The sequence below is a fragment of the Corylus avellana genome, chromosome 9 (genome assembly GCF_965113065.1).
Source record: "Corylus avellana chromosome 9, dhCorAvel1.hap1.2, whole genome shotgun sequence".
In the NCBI taxonomy this organism is placed as follows: Eukaryota; Viridiplantae; Streptophyta; class Magnoliopsida; order Fagales; family Betulaceae; genus Corylus; species Corylus avellana.
The window spans coordinates 12,345,606-12,365,068 of record NC_142498.1 but is presented as its reverse complement, the minus strand read 5'-3'; positions in this window follow the sequence as shown (position 1 = coordinate 12,365,068).

Below are 19,463 nucleotides of genomic sequence, written 5' to 3'. Positions count from 1 at the left end.
ACTAGGACTTAAACCTACGAGTTTACTAGGGTTTGTAGTACTTCTAGGGTTTTTCTAAACGTATAAATAGACCTCTAGGCCTTTAGGAAATGGACACCATTGAATAGACAATTTCAGAGAGAGGAGAATTTGGACGCTACTTCTAGGAGTCATTTTCGGTTCTTTCGTTTCCCTTTATTTTAATTATGTGTAATTAAATACTTTAGTAGGGCTAGATTGAAGCCCTAGTCATGTCTCTTTAATATTTTAATATTGGCACATTTGTGATAATCATATTGAGATGCTTAACTTGATTATTCCCTGTTTTATTGAATTCCTCATTTGAATGTGTTTGGCCAACATATGCATCTAGTATAAATTAGTTATTTAGTTCAATTTGTATGATCGAGTCTTGGGCTTAATAAAGTAACAAGGAATCTCGTCATCGGAGTTTTTGGGTTAATCAACATGAGGAACCAGGAGTAGAAACCCATGCCCTAGGCCTCATGTGTTTGTCAATTTCCACAAATTTATGCTTTTTCAAATAACAACTTAGTTGACAACCATGCTAAATCCTTTGAGAAAGAAATGAATTAGAGTAGACACCTATGCATAATTCGTTGATTAGGGAGTAAACACCCATGCCCTTAGGTTGGCAAACATTAAGTAATCTTGATATGATTGGAACTGTGGCATATTATTATATTATTTGAGTATGATTAGTGGTGGATTGATAAGTACCAAAATATTCATATTTTAGCCCTTTAACTTATATTTGTTAATTCCTTAGTTTTGTTAGTTTATGCTATTTTATTTCCTTTTTATATTTTCTTTGTTTTATAGTTTTTTGGAAGAAAAGAAAGCATTCTTGGAAGTTTCGGGCTTAAAGGGCAAAATTGAGGAAAAGCTAGAAGATTTGAAGTAAGAAAAAGCATTCTGGTAGTGCGATCGATCGCAGGGGACCTGCAATAAAGCGCACTTCTAGAGAGGTCCAGCTGTGAAGAGCAAGGCGTGTGCTCATGCGCACAAGAGAAGACTCGATCGCATTTGCGATCGAGTGCAGAAGATACACAATCGATCGTAGCTGTGCGTTCAAGCACACACGGGCTGCGATCGAGCGCACCCATTTGCTTTCCATATTAGGGTTTTTTTAGTCGTAGTTGCACTAGGATTAAACCCTACGAATTTACTAGGGTTTCTAGGTTTTCTAGAGTATTCCTAAGTCTATAAATAGACCTCTAAGCCTCACAATTCAGGGACCATCGAGAGACACAACTTTGGAGAGGGGAATTTGGAGGCTACTTCTAGGAGCGGTTTTCAGTTATTTCTTTTCCCTTTATTTTAATTGTGTGTAACTAAACTCTTTAGAAGGGCTAGATTGAAGCCCTAATTATGTTTATTTAATATTTCAATATTGGCGCCTTTGTGATAATCATATTGTGATGCTTAACTTGATTAATTCCTATTTTATTGAATTCCTCATATGTGTTCGCTTGATCAACATATGCATGTGGCATGGATTAGTTAATTAAATCAATTTGAATGATCGAGTCCTGGGTTTCATAAAAGTAACAAAAGAATTCCACATCGGGTTCTTGGGTTAATCAACATGGAAAACCGGGAGTATACACCCATGCCCTAGGTTCCATGTGTTTGTCGATTTCCACAGATTTATAATTTCTTAAAAAACAACCTAGTATACACCCATGTTAAATCCTTTAGGAAATAAAAGAGTTAGAGTATACAGCCATGCCTAACTCGTTGTTTAGGGAAATCTATAGCTTAAGGAGTATACACCCATGCCCTTAGGTTGGCAAACATTAGGTATTCATAATATGAATGGAGCAGTGGCATATTGTTATATTATTTAAGCGTGATTAGTGGTAGATATCAAAGCCCTACCTTTTATTTATCTTTATTTCTTTTCAACATATCATTATCAATTTCATGACAAGTTTGATATTTTAATTAATTCTAAATAAAATCAACAATCTTTGTGGGATCGATCTCGTACTTGTTGCACTATACTATTGTTCTGATCTTGTGCACTTGCGAGTTAAAGCATACTAAATATTATCTATTAATTTAGGTAGTATTTGGCACAACAAGTTTTTGGCTTTGTTGCCGGGGATTGTTTGCTTTTGTTCGAATTTTTTTCCCTTAGTTTATTTTTCTTTTAATTTTAATTTTAATTTTAATTTTTTAAATTTAATTTTTTAATTTTTTATTTATTTATTTCTGTTTTTCTAGTTTTTCCGCAGTTCATGTTCTACCTCTGGAAGTACGCTCGAGCGCCCATTCCAGGGTGATCGAGCGCACCAGTGCGATTGAGTGCACTATCAAGTGCGATCAATCGCAAATCTGGATAGCAGCACAGAAACTGTTTTAATTATAGATCTGATTTTTTTTTTTTCCTTTCTTTTGTTTCATGCAAATTTAGTTGAGTCTCCATCTTCGTAAGTTTTATTTTTGTTTTTATTTCCCTTTTAATTTTTAACTTCTTTTTATTTTATTTTTGTTTTCATATATGTGGGGAGGCATTCCGACGCCTCATGGACCATGTTCAGTATGCCATGACCCTTATCACAATGTTAGAGAATGTCCTTCAATAAGACAAATTTCTAACAAAATTTTTGGGCATATGAACACATTGTTCTCTAGATCGGGGACGACGGCTATTTTGATACCTATAACTCGTCATAGAGCCAATAGTCCAATCTCTCATGGCAAGCCCAAACTCCTGATAAGTGCTAAAATATTCATATTTTCAGCCCTTAACTTGCATGTTTTAATCCTTTGGTTTTAGTTAATTATGCCATTTTAATTCCTTCTGTGTTTTTCATACTTTTGCAGACTTTTGGAAGAAAATAAAGTAAATCTAGATGATTTGGGCTCAAAGAGAGAAGATGGAGAAAATTGGAGCTCCCTGATACTGCGATCGATCACAGGGTACCTGTGATCAAGCGCAGTACCCGAGAGGATTAAACACAAATCAGGCCAGGAGTGATTGAGTGCATGCCAGAAGAGGATCGATCGCAGACCTGCGATCGAGCGCACATGGGTTGCGATCGATCGCACCCGTGCGTAGGAGACACATCAAGTGGCGGCCAGAGTGTCCCTCTTTCCATATTAGGGTTTTCCAAGTCCCAATTGTAATAGGTCTCAAAACCCTACGAAATCCCTAGGTTTACTACTTTGCCAAGAACTTCTAAAACCTATAAATAGATCCTTAAGCCTCTAGAATAGATATACTTTGTAAGGAGAAGAATAGGAGCTCTTCAAGTTCAAGTCTCGGGTTTATTCTTTTCCTTTCTTTTCTTTTCTTTTATGAAGATGTTTAACATCAACTCTATGTGTAGCTAATTTATTTAGTAGGGCTAGACTGAAGCCCTAGTTATGTTTAATTAATATTTCAGTATTGGCGCCTTTGTGATGATCTTGTTGTGCTATTTAACTTGATTAATACATGCCTGCATGAATTCCTCATATGTGTGTGCCTGACCAACATATACATGTGGTATGGACTAGTTAGTTAGATCAATTTGGATGACCAAGTCCTGGGTTTAACATATGTAACGACAGAATCCACACTGCGATTCTTGGGTTAATCAACATGGGGAACCGGGAGTATACACCCATGCCCTAGGCCTCGTGTGTTTGTCGATTTCCATAGAACATATGCTTTTCTAAAGAACAAATTAGTATATACCATGCTAAATCCTTTAGGAAAGAAAAGAGTTAGAGTATACACCCATGCCTGACTCGTTGCTTAGGGAAATCTATAGCTTAAGGAGTATACACCCATGCCCTTAGGTTGACAAACATTAGATAGACATAACATAATCAAAGCATTGACATATTGTTATATTAATTGAGCATAATTAGTGGTGGATGTCAAAGCCCTGCCTTTACATTTACTTTATTTTTATATCTTTTTATTTTTCTTAATATCAAATATGTGACAATTTGATATTTTTAATTAATTCTAAATAAAATCACAATCTCCATGGTTTCGACCTCGTACTTGCTGCACTATACTATTGTTTTGATCTTGTACAATTGCGAGTTAAAACGTACTAAGTATTATCTATTAATTTAGGTAGTATTTGGCACAACAGCTCCTGGAATGCATGCTCCACAATTTCATGGACTGCAACATCAATCAAATCAGCAGTTTTATGATCATTCATATTCCTCTCAATCAGCTCCACAACAGCAATATCAGGTTGAACCACCTCCTCTCGAGTTTTCTGAAGAGACTTTAGATATGATGAATACATTAATTATGAGAACATGGCAAGACATTGAGGAGATGAAGGCCCACCGCAAACAAAAAGGCAATAGTCTCAAAGAAGAAGAAGCATACCAAGAGGAGCCATCTTCCACTTATTGGCCCCCACAATACCAAGAAAATGAGCCATCTCCACAGTTATATGGCCAACCATATTCTTGTCTTAGCCCCAATCTGAGGCAATCCATTTTCAAGATAGTAGTTCATGAAGAGGAACCATCTCCAATGTATGATCATTCAGATTTTTCTTCACATCAACAATATCACGAAGAGATACCTCCTCCGAAGAGTTCTACCTTAGAAGAAATAATGTCAGATTATCTTAGCCAAATGAAGGACAGCAAGCAATCATTTGAAAGGATGGAGAAATCTCGCACTCAATCATTTGAAAGGATGGAGGCTCACCTCAAGCAAATATCAGACATACTTAAAGAAGAAGAAAAAGAGTGCCAAAGTCAATTGGTGGCCAATCCTAATGAGCACTACATGGAGGAAGAGTGCACCTACTATCATGAGCAAGCTATCACACTGAGGTGTGAAGAGGTGGTTGAAAATCAAGTGAAAGAGGGGAAGGAGGAGCAATCCTAAGTTCCACAGGAGCCACATCAGGAAAAAGAAGAAAGCACTGAGATTTCTTCAACATTAGCTCTTATTTCTAAAACACCAAGAGTTTATGAGAGAAGTCTGTTAGAGCTACCACATGAGCAAATTGAGGACATCAGTAGAAAAGCTCCTTGAGTTTTCTTCTTACTTTATTCCAGTTCATGATTCCCCACCAGATGAGAAACTGTTTGAGAAAACTCAAAGTGATCCTCCCCGATCTATAGACATTTGGAATCACCTTGCAATAGAAAATATTCATTCACTTTGGTGCAAGAGAAGTAAAGACTAGTGCTTCAAGTTTAAAGTGCCACAATCTGGCTGAAGACGTTAAACTTAGCGCTCATGGGAAGCACCCTATAGCATATCTTTTTTATTTCTTTGTTTGTTTGTCTTTTTTTTTTTCATTTTTATTTTTTTTTTATTTTTATTTTGTTTTCCTTTTTTACTATAGTGTTTTGTTTTGCAGGGACAAGTGTGCTTCAATTGAAGTTTGGGGGTATGGTATGAGCCATGCTATTCCAAACAGTTTCGTCCATGTCCCCTATAAGATCTTTCCATGTTATACACATATTAGGGACAATGTGTAATTTAAGTTTGGGGGTATGGGAGACACTTTACACACACTTTGTCCCATTTTTGAAAAGGAAAAAACTATGCATGTTCATGTTGTCTTAAAATTTTGGTTGATCTTAGAAATTGTGATTTGATTCTCATTGGTGAGCTTAAAATTTTAAACACATGATCTAATGATAGGATTTTTTAGTTGGGTTACATGCTTTTGGCAGTTGAGAATTTACATGTTTGATCTGATCTACACAAGCACATTAGCACATAATTTGTGGGGTATGAATTGAAATTGATGTGCGTGTTTCTATGTCTTGAGTGAAACTGGATGATTTATTAGATGGATACTTTGGCACACATATATATATATGCGTGTGTGTGTGTGTGTGTGTGATAATATATATATATATATGATCATTGATAAGCTTTTTACTAAGTCACTGGACCTCTTGCCTCAAAGCATTGAGTGTTCACGTCAAAAGGTGAAGAATTTTGATTTGGTTAATGTCATTGTTAGTTTGGTTCTGCAGCCTTTTTGACTTGAGTTAGTAAGTCCTTAGGGGTGTTTTACACCTAATGCCCTAAAACCATTTGGTTTGGGAGTCATTGGCCTAACACTCGCTACATGGGTCAATTAAAAAGCTTAAGGGAACAAAACATTGCATAGCCTGACCAAGAAGGCAAAAAAAAAAAGAAAAAAAAAGAAAAAGTTATGCCATAGTTATTCATTCTAATGGGGATTTCAGTAAACTTTGAGATATTAAGACATTACACATTGGAGATAATTGGAAGTTTCATATTTGTGTGCTAGTTCACTTTACACTGTTTCAAACTTGTAATGTCTTAGCTTGTCTTTTATAAGTAATTAAATTTTAAAATTTCAATTCGTTGTGAAGATGGAGTTTGTCTTTTTAAACTTCCCAATGTATGAAAACCATGATTTTGAGTGATACTTCAATTTTTGGACAACATGAACTCTTGCATAATGTTTGTGGGTAACAGTCCTAGAAAACCCTCATGAGACTTCACTCGTCCTCTAAAGAATGCCTAGAGGATTAAAAGGCTTGTTGCATATGCTAAATGCAATCGTACATCCCACAAAAGATGAATTTATCTTTTCTTTTCTTTTTTTCCATTTTGTTTTTAGTTTGGTATTGCTAAGGGACTAGTAATATGTAAGTTTGGGAGTGTGATAAGTGCCAAAATATTCATATTTTAGCCCTTAACTTATATTTGTTAGTTCCTTAGTTTTGTTAGTTTATGCTATTTTATTTTCTTTTTGTATTTTCATTTTTTTTATAAGTTTTTGGAAGAAAAGAAAGCATTCCTGGAAGTTTCGGGCTTAAAGGACAAAATTGGGAAAAAGGTAGAAGATTTGAAGCCAAAAAAAAGCATTATGGTAGTGCGATCGATCGCAGGAGATCTGCGATCGAGTGCACTTCCAGAGAGGCCCAGCCATAAAGATCAATGCTTGTGCTTGTGCACACAAGAGAAGACTCGATCACATTTGCAATTTGGCGTAGAAGATACACGATCGATCCCAACTGTGCGATCGAGCACACACGGGCTGCGATCAAGCGCACCGGTGAGTTGGAGAATTTTAGAAGCTGCGGCCAGACTTATATTGCTTTCCATATTAGGGTTTTTCTAGTCCTAGTTGCACTAGGACTAAACCCTACGATTTTACTAGGGTTTCTAGGTTTTCTAGAGTATTCCTAAGTCTATAAATAGACCTTTAAGCCTCACAATTCAGGGACCATCGGGAAACACAACTTTGGAGAGGGGAATTTGGAAGTTACTTCTAGGAGTGGTTTTCGGTTCTATCTTTTTCCTTTATTTTAATTATGTTTATTTAATATTTCAATATTGGTGCCTTTGTGATAATCATATTATGATGCTTAACTTGATTAATTCCTGTTTTATTGAATTCCTCATATGTGTCTGCGTGATCAACATTTGCATGTGGTATGAATTAGTTAATTCAATCAATTTGGATGACCGAGTCCTAGGTTTAACAAAAGTAACAAAAGAATTTCACACCGGGTTCTTGGGTTAATCAACGTGGAAAATCAGAAGTATACACCCATGTCCTAGGTTTCATGTGTTTGTCGATTTACATAGATTTATGCTTTCTTAAAGAACATCTTAGTATATACCCATGCTAAATCCTTTAGGAAAGAAAATAGTTAGAGTATACACCCATGCCTAACTCGTTTCTTAGGAAAATTTATAGCTTAAGGAGCATACACTCATGCCCTTAGGTTGGCAAACATTAGGTATTCATAATACGATTGGAGCATTGGCATATTGTTATATTATTTAAGCATGATTAGTGGTGAATATCAAAGCCCTACCTTTTATTTATCTTTATTTATTTTCAACATATCAATATCAATTTCGTGACAACTTTGATATTTTAATTAATTCTAAATAAAATCAACAATCTCCGTAGGATCGATCTCGTACTTGCTACACTATACTATTGTTTTGATCTTGTGTACTTGCAAGTTAAACGTACTAAATACTATCTATTAATTTAGCTAGTATTTGGCACAACATGGATATCAAAGCCCTACCCTTTCATTTTTCTTTTTTTCTTTTTTCATTATATCAATTTCGAGACAATATTGATTTTTAATATAGAAAATCAATTCTAAGCAAAATCAACAATCCTCGTGGAAATGATCTAGTATTTGTTGTACTATTCTATCGTTTGATCTTAGACAGTTGTGAGTTAAAACGTACCAAATATTTCTCTTTTAATTTTCGTGGATATTTGGTGATGTGGTATTTTTGTGACAAAAAATATCAATTATAAAAGTACCACTCGCAATAGTACGAATCCCGTAGGATAGGGCTATATTGAGGGTGTCGATCCTTGTTAAGTGCTAAAATATTCATATTTTAAGCCCTTAACTTACATGTTTTAATCCTTTAGTTTTAGTTAATTAGGCCATTTTAGTTCTTTTATGTGTTTTCTTTGATTTTGTAGGTCATTGGAACAAAAAGAAGCAATCTCAGAAGTTTTAGACTTAAAAAGAGCTATTTTGGATTTTGGAAGGCTCTGGTAGAGCGATCGATTGCAGGGGAGCTGCGATTGAGCGCAGTACAGGCGAGGACTGAAACATACAAGGCACCCACGATCGAGCGCAAGCATCAAGGGGATCGATCGCAGACCTACGATCGATCACACACAGGCTGCGGTCGAGCGCACCCATGCGTGATGGGCAAGACAGCCGCCAGCCTTAATATGGAAAGAGCAACTTTTAGGGTTTTGTAGCTTAGTGCGAACTAGAGCTCAAGTCCTACGATTTTTATGGTTTCTAGAGTATTCCGAAAAGCCTATAAATAGATCCTTAAGCCTCTAGAATAGATAGACTTTTCCAAGGAGAAGAATTGGAGTTCTTCAAGTTTAAGTTTCAGGTTTATTCTTTTCCTTTCTTTTATTTTATTTTATGAAGATGTTTAACATCAAACTTATGTGTAACTAATTTATTTAGTAGGGCTAGATTGAAGCCGTAGTTATATTTAGTTGATATTCAATATTGGCGCCCTTGTGATGATCATGTTGTGATATTTAACTTGATTTGTAACACCCCGATCCCATATTGGGAAGATGGGAAAAAGCCCATATAGAGTGGATGGTTTATAGAGATAGTCATGGGTGCTAAGTCCCACATTGCCTAGTTACTAGGTGAAACTGGGCTTTATAATAAATTCTAGGGAAGCTTCAAATTGACTAGTCCTTTTGGGGTGATAGCGCATATATGGCTAGCGCTTTTCCCTAGGTCGTTACAAGTGGTATCAGAGCCACCTAGTAACGCCAAGTCATGTGGTACTGGAGCACTACATGACGTGGACCTGACGAGGATGTCAGGAGTTTAAGAGGGGGAGTTTGTAACACCCCGGTCCCATATTGGGAAGATGAGAAAAAGCCCACATAGAGTGAATGGTTTATAGAGATAGTCATGGGTGCTAAGTCCCACATTACCTAGTTACTAGGTGAAACTAGGCTTTATAATGAATTCTAGGAAAACTTCAAATTGACTAGTCCTTTTGGGGTGATAGCGCAAATATGGCTAGTGCTTTTCCCTAGGTCGTTACATGATTAATGCCTGTATTCATGAATTCCTCATATGTGTGTGCCTGATCAACATATGCATGTGGTATAGGCTAGTTAGTTAAATCAATTTGGATGACTGCGTCCTGGGTTTAACATAACTAACAAAAGATATCCACACCGGGTTCTTGGGTTAATCAACATGGAAAACCAGGAGTAGACACCCATGCCCTAGGCCTCATGTGTTTGTTGATTTCCACAGTTTTATGCATTCTTAAAGAACAACTTAGTAGACACTCATGCTAAATCCTTTATGAAAGAAAAGAATTAGAGTAGACACCTATGCCTAATTCGTTGCTTAGGAAAATCAATAGTTTTAGGAGTAGACACCAATGCCCTTAGGTTGACAAACATTACATATTCATAACATGATCAAAACATTGACATATTGATATATTAGCTAATTATAATTAGTAGAGGATATCAAAGCCCTACCTCTTTATCATTATCAACTCAAATCCAATCTTTTGTTTTATTTTACTTTTGGAATTGATTTTAAGCAAAATTTTGCACCCTATACTACTATGTTGACCTCGTGCACTTGCGGGTAAAACATCCAATTATTTGCCTATTAATTTAGGTAGATAATTGTGAACAACAAGTTTTTGGCGCCGTTGCCGAGGATTGCGGTGAATTTTGTTTAAATTTATTTTCCTTTAGTTGTGTTATTTTAATTTTCAATTTTCAATTTTGTTTTTATCAAAAATATTTTCTGTTGATTCTTAACTTTTTCTGTTTTCTGTTTCAGGTTTATGGACTAGCATTTTGTTATTCCGATTGAACGTCAGCCGAGGGCAATCGAGCGCAGTTCCAGGGAGCATCCGGACAAGCAGCACTGAAGCTGCTTTGACTGAAGAAGCAATTCAATTGATGCAAGGTCGTCGATCTCAAGATTCAATCCACTCAATCCTGAAATTGAGCGGACAATTCAACAAAGACCTAGAGACAAAGAAGAAGAGGAAGAAATTGAGAACACAATGGAACATTTGCAAGAGAATCCACCAATAGACCACTAAGGCAAATCCACCACCAGTCCGGAGACCAATGCAGCAGGCGTTCGTCCCAACGAACCTCCATCAACCTTCATGCATAGCATATCAACCAGAGGTGGAAGGCAACTATTATATTTCCCCTCAAATCCTCAATGCATTAACTCACTTCAGGGGCACAGCTACTGAGGATCCTAACTTGCATCTCAAGGAGTTCTTTGATCTATGCAAGTTGCAGCACATCCAAGGCTTAACTCCAAAGAGACTCAGGTTAGTCTTCTTTCCTTTCTCTTTGAAAGATAATGTTAAATTGTGGTATAATTCTTTGCTTGCAGATTCTATCCATACTTGGGAAGAATTAGCCATCAAGTTTCTGAACAAGTTTTTCCTAACCCAAAAGACAAGACAACTTAACAGGGAACTTCAAATGTTCCAACAAAGAGATGGAGATCTTTTCTTTGAGGCATGGGATCACTTCAATTCACTGCTTCTCAAGTGCCCACATCACAACATTCCTCAAGATGATCAGGTACAAATTTTCTATGAACGTTTAGATGATACTAACAAGGGGATGGTTGATTCAGCTTGTGGAGGAGCACTTATGGAAAAGAGTAGTGAGGAAGCAATGGAGCATTCTGAAACATTAAGTGAGCATTCCCAACAATTTTGCTCTAAAGGAAGGCGAGGATTTAAGAGCAAAGGCATGTATGAAGTGAACTTCAATGGGGGATCTTCAAATCAGATGGTTATTGTAGAAAAGAAGTTAGATATGATTGTCAAAGCCATGACTGCTCAGAAAATCTCACCTCTTCAAAAGGATGCACCAATCTAGGTATGTGCCATATGTTCCCACTTAGATCACAATACTGAAATGTGTCCTTTATCTCCATTTGCAGAGCAAGAAGAAGTGAATTATGTGGGACAAAACAAATATCCCCATAAGAACAATCCACACTCCAACACTTACAATCCAGGATGGCGCAACCATCCCAATTTCTCTTGGAGTAACAATCAAGGACAGCAGAAGGGGCCCCAGCAAGCAAGCCAACCAACTCAAGAGTCAATGTTGAACCAACTGCAGAATATGATACACAACCTGGTGACTTCACAACAGCAATTTACGGCTGATCAAAAACAATTCAATACAAAGACCGATCATGCCATCCAAAGACTAGAAGTGCAAATGGGGCAGATAGCAAAGGAGCTAAGTGAAAGGAAGCAGGGAGAATTTCCAACCCAAACAATACCCAATCCAGGGAGTCATCAATAGCTGAAAGCAGTCACAGTTCTCAGGAATGGCAAGATCATAGGAAATGAAGAGCCACCTCAAGAATCTTCACAGAAAGCACCAACTTTCAAGGTAAACAAAATGGAGAAGGTGAATGCACCACCCTTCCCTCAAAGGTTAGTCAAACCAAAGAAAGATAAGCAACTCATGGATATCTTTAAGACTTTAAGGAAAGTAGAAATCAATATTCCTTTGTTAGATGCAATTAAACAGATTCCTTCTTGTGCTAAATTTTTAAAGGATTGTTGCACTAACAAAAGGAAGCTTTAGGAGCACGAGACAGTGGCCCTTACAGAAGAGGTAAGTGCAGTTTTGTTGAGAAAATTACCACCAAAGCTAACAGATCTAGGTAGTTTTACCATTCCTTGCAGGATAGGAGACCATCTTTTTGAGCATCCATTGCCAGATCTAGGAGTAGGGGTCAATTTGTTGCCTTGCATGGTATATGAAACGCTGGGTTTGGGGGAACTTCAACCAACCTCTGTCACCTTGCAATTGGCAGACAGAAGCATCAAAAGACCAAGAGGTATACTTGAGAATGTGTTGGTAAAGGTAGGTACATTTATTTTACCTACTGACTTCATTTTGTTAGATGTGGAAGAATCTCCTATGCCATCACCCTTGCCTATCATCTTAGGAAGACCCTTTAAGAAAACTGCTGATACTACAATAGGTGTGAAAAAGTGTACTGTGAGTATGAAGGTGAATGGTGGGACAATAGAGTTCAAAATATTTGATGCAATGAAGTTGCCTTATAATGATTTATAGTGTCTTGATGTTTGTATGATCCAAAGTGTTAGTGAGCCAGTTTTGCAGAAACAACATAAAGATCCATTGGAGGCCACCCTCACCCATAGTCTCACAAGAAAGGACATTGAGCCAAAACCTGAAGATGTTACTAATGACATCATTGAAACAGTGCACCTCCTTGATGCCTCTCCAAAATATTCAAATAAGTATACTCCTCCCTTTGAAATTCTTGAGCCTACTAATACTAATCTTGTCCCTTCTATTGTCCAGGCACCAAAGCAGGAATTGAAGCAATTGCCAGAACACCTAACACATGCCTACTTAGGAGAGAACAAGACACTACCGGTCATAATAGCTGCAAATCTGAGATATGGGGAAGAAGAAAAGCTGTTGAGAGTTCTTAGAGAACATAAAACTGCTTTGGGATGGACCATTGCTGACATCAAAGGAATAAGTCCAGCCAAGTGCATGCATCAAATCTTCCTTGAACATGAAGCAAAACCAACCAGGGATGCACAAAGAAGGCTCAATCCACACATGAAGGAGGTAGTTAAGGCAGAGGTATTAAAACTACTAGATGTGGGCATCATCTATCCCATTTCAGACAGTAAATGGGTCAGTCCAGTTCAAGTAGTGCCAAAAAAGAGTGGGATCACAGTGGTGAAGAATTGATGATGAGCTGATACCTACACAAGTAAGCACTGGGTGGAGGGTATGCATTGATGACAGAAAGCTGAACAAGGTAACAAGAAAAGACCATTTTCCATTACCCTTCATTGGTCAAATGCTAGAGAAGTTAGTGTTGTTCACAATTACCTACCTAAATTAATAGGCAAACAATTGTGTGTTTTACCAGCAAGTGCACGAGGTCAACATAGTAATATCGTGTGCAAATATGGAATCATTCCCACGAGGATTGCTCAATCTTGCTTAAAATCAATTCCAAAAGTAAACTAAAACAAATATTGGGTTAAGTTGATAATGATAAAAAGCTAGGGCTTTGATATCCACCGCTAATTATATTTAGCTAGTATATCAATATGTCAATGTTTTGATCATGTTACGAATATCTAATGTTTGTCAACTTAAGGACGTTGGTGTCTACTCCTTAAGCTATTGATCTCCCTCGGCAACAAATTAGGCATGGGTGTCTACTCTAATTCTTTTATTTCTTAAAGGATTTAGCATGGGTGTCTACTAAGTTGTTCTTTAAGAAAGCATAAAAACTATGAAAATCGACAAACATATGAGGCCTAGGGCATGGGTGTCTACTCCTGGTTCCCCATGTTAATTAACCCAAGAACCCGGTGTGGATTACTTTTGTTACTTATGTTAAACCCAGGACTCGGTCATCCAAATTAATTTAACTAACTAGTCCATACCACATGCACATGTTGATGAGGCACACACATATAAGGAATTCATGAAACTAGGTATTAATCAAGTTAGATATCATAACAAGATCATCACAAAGGCACCAATATTGAAATATTAAATAAACATAACTAGGGCTTCAATCTAGCCCTACAAATAAATTTGCTACATATAAAATTAATGTTAAACATCTTCATAAAATAAAAGAATGGAAAAGAATAAACCCGAGACTTGAACTTGAAGAGCTTCTATTCTTCTCCTTACAAGGCATATCTATTCTAGAGGCTTAAGGGTCTATTTATAGGCTTTAGAAGTCCTTGACAAAGTAGTAAACCAAGGGAATTCGTAGGGTTTCAAAACCTATTACAATTGGGAGTTGGAAAACCCTAATATGGAAAGAATGCCAATCTGGCCGCCACTTGATATGTCTCCTGCGCATGGGTGCGATCGATCGCAACCCGTGTGCGCTCGATCGCAAGTCTGCGATCAATCCTCTTCTGTTGTGCGCTAGATCGCTCATGGCCTGCTTTGTGTTGCGTCTTTTTGGGTACTGCGCTCGATCGCAGGTACCCTGTGATCTATCGGAGTGTCAGAGGGCTCCCGTTTTGCCATTCTTCTCTCTTTGAGCCCAAATCTTTCAGATTTACTTCATTTTCTTCCAAAAGCCTACAAAAGTATGAAAAACACAAAAAGGAATTAAAATGACCTAATTAACCAAAACCAAAGTATTAAAACATGTAAGTTAAGGGCTAAAAATATGAATATTTTAGCACTTATCAGTTAGCTGACCATAGCCACTATTGTTTCTTGGATGGGTACAGTGGCTATAATCAAATTACAATAGCACCAGAGGATCAGGAAAAGTCCACCTTCACATGTCCTTTTGGCACATTCGCCTACAGAATAATGCCATTTGGATTATGCAATCCCCCGGCCACATTCCAAAGATGGATGATGAGCATTTTTTCAGATATGGTGGAGAAAACCATTGAGGTATTTATGGATGACTTTAGTGTTTTCTGGGTCTAGTTTCGATGAATGGCTAAACCATTTGAAGAATGTTCTTAAGAGATGTGAAGAATGCAACCTAGTGCGCAATTGGGAAAAATGTCATTTCATGGTTCAACAAGGCATTGTATTGGGTCATGCTATTTCAAGCAAGGGCATTGAGGTGGATAAAGCTAAGATAGATATCATCTCCAAACTTCCCCCACCTCTGACAGTGAAGGGGGTGAGGAGTTTTCTTGGACATGCCGGAGTCTATAGAAGGTTCATCAAGGATTTCTTCAAGATCTCTAAACCCCTCTGTGCATTGCTAGGGAAGGAGGCCAAGTTTGAATATTTAAAAATCACTCAATTTTTGTAACTAGGTTAAGATTTTAACTAGTTTAGATAAAAAATTATTTTCTAAAACACAATTTCCTGAGAAATCGATCTCGCACTTGCAATTCTTTTACTGCAAACGATTCTTGCACGTGCAAGTTTTAAAATTTTACACAACACTTAGTCCATATAAAGGATACACACTCAATGGAATAACTAGAATTGAAGTTATAAAATTTATGTTCTTTCTTGTGTGGTGTGAATCCACTCTACTTCCTCTTCTTCTTTGGGCTGCCTAACACAGACCCGTTCTTCTCGTCTCAATTTCTATTTCTTCCTTCTTAATTCTTCTTCTTGGTCGCAAGTCTTAGAGAATCAATTAATGCACAACCTTATTATTTAAAATAAAAACCCAAAATTATTTAAAAGAAGCGAAAAAAGAGGAACAAAAAAGTCCCAAAACACTATAAAAAGCTCATATATAAAAGGCGATTATCAACCAGCGGTTATTGGTTTTAGTAGCCGCTAACTGCCTAAGCGGAGCGATTGTGGTTATTAAAATGCAATAACTGCCTTAGGCAGTTATGGTTAGCAGTTTGCTTGTACACCTTTAGCACAAGTCATCAAAAGATCCCACAGATCTGGGTCACAGGTTCCTCGAACCAACGTTGTTTTGGTCCTATGATGGTGATGGGGATGGCCCCATAATCTCGTCGAGAGTCCCTTGGAGAAGCATATGAGTTGTGTACATTTCAATATGGTCTATGGGATCCTTGGACCTGTCATACATATCAATCTAAGGGACCTTGAACTTCAGGAGAAGCAACTGTTCCATTACTTTGGCAATGAAAGGGAGGTTTGTAGCATCCTTCTTGATATCCTCCATGAGATTCTTCCCCTCTGTAATGCTGGGAGTGTAACTGGTTTCATGGTATCCTCCTCCGTATGAGTGCGCGTACCCCTAATATCCTCCTTCGTGGCGCCCATAGGCACCCTCATAGTAGTACTGCTCATTTTTGTCATGGGCGTACCCACGCTCATTGTAGGGGTGGACATAACTGTACCTGCCATAATCATATATGCCGCCCTAGTGGTACTCTTCTCTTGACGTCTCTTCATAGCTACCATCTTCATCTTGCAAATAATACCTCTCCAGAATCGCTCCTCCATATATGCTATGGTGATGCATTTCATCCTCTGCATTCAACCAAGCCGGGTTATTATGTGCCCCCCAGCTGGCTGTTCTTGGGGCGGCCTTTGAGATTGGGCTCGACGTGCCAACTCCTTGTTTTGCTGTGAAAGGTTCCGGACCCGTTCACGCTCCTGCTCCATTTGGGAGGATAGAAAGATCATTTGGGGGTTACTTGGCTTAGAAGTTCCTGCATCGTCTTTGCGTCTGGGTCTGAGCGGAGGTCTGGGTTGGTTGATGGTTGTGTTTGGGGTGTTACCAAAAAAAAGGCATTGGTGGTGGTGTGGAAATGTAATGCCGCGTGGAAATTAATTAACTGGTAATTCATCTCATAGTTCATCTTCTAGCCTTATCGCTCACGTGACAAGACTCAAGGATTTTAACCTCTCCTCAACGAGAGAATACAGTGAAAGACTTTAAATACAAGAAATATGGAAGCAATAACTAAATACCACAACCCCAACAACCAAAGTAAGATAAACACCATAGCATAAATAAATCTTCCAAGTGTACTAGTTAAAGACCGATCATCAATACATATTACAAACCAAGATAATTGTCTGAACATAAGATAACAAAATCAACGACTAATCTTAAGTTGTGCTAGCAAGATCACTGTCTCCAACATCTCTGCCCGTAGGGTTACTCCATCGTCTTACATGGACTTCAGCCATACGGGGTCCATGTCCTCAAAAATGACCTGGCTCGGGTCCTAGGCCTCTACCATTATTCTATCCGAAGGCCGCGTAATTTATACATAATGGAGTGGAGAAAATAATAGGGGAAAGTCTAAAGACTTAGTGAGTAATAATGCACATAGAACCCATGCCATTTAGTGATGAATTTCATTTGGTAAAGTAAGCAACATTTTATGTATGACTGTTATCCATGAATGTAGTATAAATATAGTGCATGCTATAATCATGAGAATTAGTGAGAGTTCAACTATATGGTCTACCAGAGATATTACCCATTCTCAGCAGGGTTGGCGCTGTCTCAAGAGACCTTTAATACAATACCGGTGCCCCAACCATTTTACGTTACCGTCCATAGCACTAGGAGCCCGACTGAGCCCGACCTCAGGTGGACCATGCTACTAATGATGTACATTCTATAGTGATCAGCTCGTTAAGGCTGCTCCGGTCACGAAATAACCATTGGATCCAAGGTCCATATATCACACACATATTTGACCATAAGGTTAACATGTATAGTGAGCCCATAGCTGTTATCCCGCATGTACCGTTGTACTATGTCATACAATGCAATTAGTCTTGTCAGTATTTCACATGTATGTTTTTACAAGTCTCATCGTCATTATCTTGTTAAGTAGCACACTTTCACAAATGATAGAGTTCAAAATGCAGCAAAATGTATTTTATGAGATTTGTAAATATGCATGTTTGGTACACAAAATAGTCGTGCAATGCAGGAAAAGAAATGGCGAGCATTATGTGAGTTCGTACTCACCCGAATCGTACAAGTCCTCTGAAAACTCCTCCAAAGATTTCGGGTTCTCCAAATCTATGGAAAACCTAACATTAGTCCTAAGTCCAACTAAAATGAACCTAGAACATGAAAACAGGAGCTGTGGAATGTTGGTTCAAAATGGCGTTCCCCTTGAAACGCTTCTGGGCAAGCGCTCGTGCCCTAGGCCGAGTGCTCGACCGGAGACTTCAGGTAGAACCTCATTTTGTCCAACGATCTCCTAAACCTCCCCAACTGGTCCTAAGGTCACAAAAAGGATTTCTACTTCTTGCCCTCTAACAACTAAGCTATTATAAATCTAGTATAACTTCTAAAGGAAAAACACTAGAGAGAGATGATTACCTCAACACATCAAAACCACAACAAGCTCCACCTTCTGTTCAAGAACACTAAGGTAACCACTCAAGGCTCACAACCACACTCAAGCAGCACTTCTAGAGGGCACAGACGCTAAATGAGCTTAAGGGTCAAATGGGGCGTCCTATTTATCAGGAGAAAAAGTTGAGGGCACTGTAAAAGCAGGCTTGCAAAGCAGTGAGCGCTCGGTACTACAGTGTCTGGTGTTCACATACTATTTTCCCAGGGGTTATTGGGTTGAAGTCGTACACTCGGGCAATATCTAGTGGTCAATAAAAAGTCAACGAGCGCTCAAACTGGTTCTTACATGAGCGCTCGTGTACTGTTGACAAGCAAGCGCTCGCGGGGTCCCCACACGAGTTTCTGGCCAGAGAGTCTAATTGCCCAAAATGACCCTTCAGCTGTACCTAGTGACCCAAAGATCCAATTAGTCCCTTAACCAAGCTATTTTAGCATAATTCATTATTTGGGTCACTCTAGGAAAGCCCACTGGCGGATGAATGTTCCTATTTGCTGTGAGTCCCACGTTCCTTGGTGGTCGGCATATTTGTTTAAGGGGAAGGGACTAAAACTTCATGCTAGTCGATTCCGACAGACAGTGCCAAACTGTTAACATAGTTTCCGGTCATAGAGAGATTTAAGCAAAAACACAGAGCAGCTAAATATCATGGATTAATGGGAACACATATAAAGGTTCATATAGAAAAGAAGAAGAAGATGGATCTCATCTGAACATGCCTCCTCTTTCTCATTAAATGGATTTTTTTCTTTTATACATATGCGCATTACATGGTCAAGGACCTACATGGTCATACAATCGAACGACCCCTAGTGGTCCTCCATTATCCACTGTCCAACCTCCTTCGGATCAGCATCGATTGTGCTTTGCCAATGCCATGACACGTGGATCACTAGGAGCAAGATCGGGATGGCCCTTGCAGAAGTTGGGCCTTCCCTTATGTAAGTGGATATGGCTCCCATACCTCATATAGGGTTAGGTGTGCTAATTGGATGTCCTAATACTGTGTGAGGACGTGTGTCCTGTACGATGTGATCGACGCCACTATCTATATCAGAGGTTTGGTGGGAGAAGCATGGCATGTCTTAGGGCCTTCTTGTATAGTTTGTCGTATTCAAGAGGTGGCTTG